At 45.8% G+C, this 6,401-nt stretch overlaps 1 pseudogene; it reads right to left on the bottom strand.

The window, feature by feature from the left end:
* Window positions 1–4,187: 4,187 nt before the first annotated feature.
* On the bottom strand, window positions 4,188–4,393 carry LOC142279191 (U2 spliceosomal RNA; annotated as a pseudogene).
* Window positions 4,394–6,401: the final 2,008 nt, after the last annotated feature.

The following is a 6,401-nucleotide window of genomic DNA, read 5'->3' as shown; positions in this document are numbered from 1 at the left end:
TGTGAGGAAAGTGCAGGCGGAGACATGATGTTGCCTTCATCCAACGTTGGTGCTATCGATGTCTGAGAGAGCTGTACACACTCACTTGTTTCCCCTTCCAAACCAACTGACGACCTTACAAGCAAACTGCCTGTTGCGGTTACAGTGGTGGAAGTTTGGCGTGGAAAAACAGGTGTGACAGCTGTCCCCACAGTCCTAGAAGATGAAGAGCGCGCGGATGCACTGGAAGGGGCGGGCGGTGGATGGTTCGCTCTTGCAGCATTGCAGCACAGTGAGCTTCCCACCGGGACCTATGATATTTATTCATGTGACGATTCATGGAAGAAGTTGTCAAACTGCTGAGGTTTTGACCTCTACTAAGAGAATCATGACAAATTTTACATATCACATGATTTGGGCGATCTTTTTCTATGTCAAAAAAGGACCAGGCTAGGCAAGGCTTAGAGGCCATGCGACCTGTTGATCCACCCCGAATAATGCTCATAGGCAGAGTGGTGGCTGAGGATGCAGTTGTAGACGTGCTACCAGTGCTCCGACTCTGTCCAGGAAGGCGCAAGGTAACTTCGTCGTCGGTTGCATCCTCCTCCACCGCCTCTGTTGACCTCCTCGAGTGCCTGACTGGGGGTTGACAGTAGGTGGGATCTAGAACTTCATCATCAATTGTTGTGTTTGCACTCCCCTCCCCCTCAGACCGAGCCTCTTCTTGCCCTGACCGAATATTTAAGTTGTCATCCCAATCGGGTATCTGCGTCTCATCTTCATCAGTATGTTCCTCATTGTCTATAACCACAGGTGTTACAGTTTGTGACAAAGGGTCAACATTATGCTCAGAAACTTGGTCCTCACGGCCTGAATCAGAGTCACAAAGGTTCTGGGCATCACTGCAGACCATTTCCTGTTCTGTACTCACTGTAGCTTGGGAGCAGACCTCTGATTCCCAGGCTATAGTGTGACTGAACAGCTCTGCAGACTCAGCCATCTCAGTTCCACCATACTGTGCAGGGCTGATGGAGACTTCAGAGCTGGGAGAAATCAAGTGTGATTGGGATGACAACTCAGAGGACTGGTGTTTTTTGGATGCGGTACTTGAAGTGGCTGAGAGGGCACTTGTTGGACCACTTGAGATCCATTCAAGCATTTTCCTTTTTTGCCCATCATCTACCTTTCTTCCTGTTGTTCGTGTCCGTAAAAAAGGGAGCACATCGGATTGTCCACGGTAAGTAGTAGACATCTTACTTTTGCTGGTAGATGGTCTATCTTCAGCAGATGATAATGGAGCTTTGCCACTTTCCCCACAGACAAAACCTTTTTTGCCTTTTCCACCACGCCTCTTCCCCTTTCCACCAGCATCTGTCATTTTGCCACTCATGTTGATTGCGACAAGATTGTGGACTGAAAATGTGGTAGTAAAAATTGAGAGGTGGTGAAGATTGCAGTGGTGGTCTAGCTTTATTAACAGCAGAATAATAAAGAATAAATATCCCTGACAATGCAACTTAGTTATAATGAGTTGGAGTGTGCAACGCAGGCAGATGCGCTCTGCAAATGTCTTGGCACTAGTGGGACTATAGCAAAGTCCAATAGCCACGTATAGGATGCCACTAGGTACACTGAGTGTTTGCTAGTATAATGGCTAAGTTAAAATTAGTTGGAGTGTGCAACGCAGGCAGATGCGCTCTGCAAATGTCTTGGCACTAGTGGGACTATAGCAAAGTCCAATAGCCACGTATAGGATGCCACTAGGTACACTGAGTGTTTGCTAGTAAAATTGCTTAGTTTAAAAAAGTTGGAGTGTGCAATGCAGGCAGACGTGCTCTGCAAATGTCTTTGCACTAGTGGGACTATAGCAAGGTCCAATAGCCACGAATAGGATGCCACTAGGTACACTGAGTGTTTGCTAGTATAATGGCTTACTTATAATTAGTTGGAGTGTGCAACGCAGGCAGATGCGCTCTGCAAATGTCTTGGCACTAGTGGGACTATAGCAAGGTCCAATAGCCACGAATAGGATGCCACTAGGTACACTGAGTGTTTGCTAGTATATATGGCAAAATTATAGATGGAAAGGGAGAAGGGGAGGGGGGGAGAGAGGAGGCTGTAATTGACTACAAGGGTATGAGTTATGAGTGATCATAGGGATAGTGTTACATAAGTGGAAATACCTATGGAGGACCGGATGTGTAAGCGCATACCTTATACAAACCTATAGAGTGCTGATGGGTGAGAGTGTGATGTTAGATATAAGACATCCTATAGTGAATAGTGAGCCGTAATCAAGTGCAACAGGGATATTTCACGTGACTATGGGAACATGGAAGGTAAAGAAAGGGGAGAAAAAACTGTTAGACAAGGTAATCAGACATAATGTAACCAGTTGATCAGACATGACAAACATGACAAATAAAAAACAAGGAAGAATGGAACTCCATACATAGTGGAACCATATATAGTGTGAACACGAAAAAGAACCGGGCGTTAGAAAAAATGTGCACGGCCCAATGAATCAAGTCGGTTCTTCATATTCATGGTTTAAGCCCTTGGGTTCCAACGTGCCCAGAGTATATATCCAGAAAGATTCCCTTTCTTTGAGCTTCCTAATTCTATTGCCTCCTCTGCGTATGGCTGGGACATGTTCGATGACTTGGAATCTTAATTGGGCCACTGTGTGATTATGCGTCACAAAATGGTGTGGGACTGGTAATAGAATCTGCTTACAATGTATTGTTGACTTGTGCTTAGCACAAAAAAAGGGAATCTTTCTGGATATGTACTCTGGACACATTAAAACCCAAGGGCTTAAACCGTGAATATGAAGTACAGACTTGATTCATTGGGCCGTGCACCATGTCACCATGTGTGCAATTGCATTGTCCAATGGCTCACAATGGTTATGCGTTTTCATTGGATGGATAATCGAAGCCATGTTTTTTTCCTTTCTCTTGGGTTTGTTGTGTGAGTAGCCTATAGGATTAAGTTAGTTACCGCAGGCAGTGGATTTAGCTTCCTGTCTTTGGTCCAGTGGTAGATTGATTGTTTGGTCTATGAGCTGTTATGGGTTTTAATCCAGGTGAATGCCCATGGGCTGCCTATAACTGTGTGAAATATGTAGTTTTACTGGGCTGGGATGAGAGAATCCATCGAAGCATGGTGTAGGGATTGTGGTTCCTGTGTGCTAAGAAGAAAGGCTAGCACCAGCCAGAAAGCCCCATTACAGCCAATAATCAACCGCTAGCCGCTGGAACTCGTTGCTCTAGATCATGTCAAACTCTCACCAAGCAGGAATAGATACATTAGCCCACCATCCCACCCAAAGAGCAACTTCTGCTGCGCAGCTGGCTTTCTAGGCAGCAGCGCTATTGTGATGTCAGCGGGGGACATTGTGACAAGCCAGTGTTCCGTCACTTCATGTTGTGCACTGTTCAAACGGAAAATACATCAAGAGGCAGACTACAGAAAAGCTTACTGACAAAGGATAGAGAGGGGCTTTCTCAGAGGGCTTTTTACAGTTTGTCTATTCCCAATTAGCCGTTTAAGTATGCTTAATGAAAGTACTAATTCTTTCATAGGCCGCCCATTCTTAGTATTTGACGTTCCTTATATTGCGGTATCAGGCTTCGCAGCAGGTTGCAAAACATTCATCACCCATGACTGTCCCCAATTGGGCTCAGAAGCTAAATGTCTATCATGACCTCTCTTTTTGAAAGTCCAAGAGCAAGCAAACTCTTCCTCCAGGAGAGGGAGCCAACAGATCACTAAAGACATCATCATTGCTCAAAGAAAACACCGAAAAACAATGGAAGCTTTAATTGGAGTGGAATCTGATAGACAGCACCTGATGCCAAGTCTGCATCTTCTAACACCTGCAGTCACTGCAGCAGCTGAATCCAATGTGTCCAAAAGGGATCTATTCTATTCAATTGCAAATGATCTAGATAAGACTGAGAATAAGATACTGCACGGGACATAGCAGAGTTGGTCAAGTTGAGTGGAGATGAGTTTGCTATTTGGCACAGCTTTTGCATCAATAAAGCAAGTAAAAGGTGTGAAAGATAAAAAAAAAGGGTGAAAGTGTGAAAAGTGAATTGGCCAAATTGAGGTGCATATAAAGTTTTTGCTTTCTTTCAATTCACTAATGAGGCTCATTTGAATCAGGTGAATTGAGTTCTGCTTTTGGAAACTCGGTTAAGAAGGGGTGCACCGGTCCTGGAGGTACTGCAATACCAGGTCAATGCGTGGAGTGGACAGAGCAAGATTTTTTCCATCTCCTTGTTCTAAAAATCCATTTAATATATGGTCCCTAGAGAGGGGACGTATCAGATATTAAACTGATAAGAACAGATTTAATTTTTTTTTTTTCTGTTTATCAGTAGGACTTCAAAATAACAAAGGTGATCGCCTCCCGTTGCCTGGGAACCGTCCAGGCACAAGAGGGCTATGTGTCACCAGAAGGCGCACACACTCCCTCAAGGCCGGCAGACGTGCAATCCCAGGCACCTTCCAGTACCGACCAAGGTAGCGTCCTCCGAAACTACACTTGATCTTAGCCAAAAGGCCGAGAAGCTATAACCCGAATTGGTTACGGCCTTGAGTGGCACCCTGGCCTATACCGGACACATCTTAGGGAGAGGGAGACAAACCCACGCCTACAGAAGACATTTTGTCACCCAAGCCAAACCCTTGAAAAGGCTGTTTTGCAGAGCAAAAACAAGGAGAATGGTACTTTTTGCAGCCGCCGCCCACTGCAATGAATCTGAATAACTCCTCCTTTTGGGCACAAGCACCTCCCCTCCCCCTTGCAGTCTTTCCAATTCATGATACAAAAAGACGGACGGACAGGACAGGACAGGACCATCTGCCTGACTTTCCGTCACTGCCACCCTTTGCCATCCTTGCCCGTAGAAAGCCCTTTCATCATCCCCAAACCCTAATCTTTTCCCTTCCCTTCCCAGCTGCGTCTCACTCCCTTTCATTAGGAAGTGAGCGCAGCCTTTTCTCCGTTCTGCACATGCGCGACGTTAAACACAAATGCGCAGGCGTGCGTTCCATTAGCCTCACTGCATTCCACTCCCATACAGGAAGTGGGCACAGCTATTACTACGGTCGCACATAAAAGAACCCACGGCCACCACTGCACATAGCTGACTCCACCACAGGACACCCACTTCTACACCAACGCAGGTAAGACAGGATCGGCACCTCTATGCTCCCGTTACAATCAGGCTCAGTCACCATGTGATAACGCTCTCAACTCTTTAGTTGCAGGCTCCCCTTGCTTCACCTCCACTGGCTGTGCTGCCATTTCCTCTCCCACCTGGAAGTTATACTTTATTCCACTATTTTCCTGTTTCTCTCTTCCCCCTTTTCCCATAACCTACTTTTATCTGCATTTGTGGGGTATCTATATGCTATTTACATCATAGTTTTATTCATTAATATGGAAGGGAAGAGTGCCCATGAGAGTGTTGAACTGCGGAGAGCAAAAGATTAAGCTGCTCCGATTTGCCACCATTGATAAGCTGTTCTCAGTAGATACACATGCTATCCAAACAGCAGCATCCACCATTGCTTCAGCCCACCCATTCAGTGACAGCTCACCAAGTCAGCCAGAGGAGTGGTGTAAGGAATTACACGTAGGCACTGACTCCACACCTTCACATCACAAGAAGGGGGTCTACAGGCTAGTGCAAGAATACGAGCAAGTCTTCAGCAAACATCCGCTAGACTTTTGAAAAATAAAAGGGGTCAAACACTACATCCCCACAAGTGCACACCCACCCATCAAAGAGAGATATAAGCCAAATCTACCTGCACATTACCAGTGTACCAAGGACATGTTGAGCAACATGAAGGAGGCTGGGGTTATCCGTGACAGTTGTAGCCTCTGGGCAGCTCCGTTGGTCCTGTTAAAGAAGAAGGACAGCACTACTCCCCTGTATTGAGGAATAGCTAGCTGCATTGACAACTGCAAATTATTTTTCTACCCTTGATCTCACTAGTCACTATTGGCAAGTGTCCGTTGCTGAGGCAGACCGGAAGAAGACCGCCTTTGCCACCCCGATGGGTCTCTGCGAGTTCAAAAGCATGCCCTTCGAGCTGTGCAATTTGCCAGGAACCTTCCAGAGGCTGATGGAATGCTGCTTGGGACACCGAAACTTTGAAACGGTACTGCTATACCTTTATGATGTTATTGTTTATTCTAACGCAAACAAGATTTTAGGGTGTATAAAAAGGGAGATTAGATCCGATGATCCCAACGTATTGTTACCCCTCTATAAATCACTTGTAAGGCCACATCTGGAATATGGGGTAAAGTCCTGAGCAGGTTGATAACCATTGGTTTGAGCATGGTAGGGTGTAGTACGCATCTTCCTGCATCGGTAAAAGCTGCAGAAGTCCTTGAA

This window comes from Anomaloglossus baeobatrachus, unplaced genomic scaffold, assembly GCF_048569485.1.
Source record: "Anomaloglossus baeobatrachus isolate aAnoBae1 unplaced genomic scaffold, aAnoBae1.hap1 Scaffold_427, whole genome shotgun sequence".
Taxonomy (NCBI): Eukaryota; Metazoa; Chordata; class Amphibia; order Anura; family Aromobatidae; genus Anomaloglossus; species Anomaloglossus baeobatrachus.
This window is presented reverse-complemented; position numbering and strand designations above follow the sequence as displayed.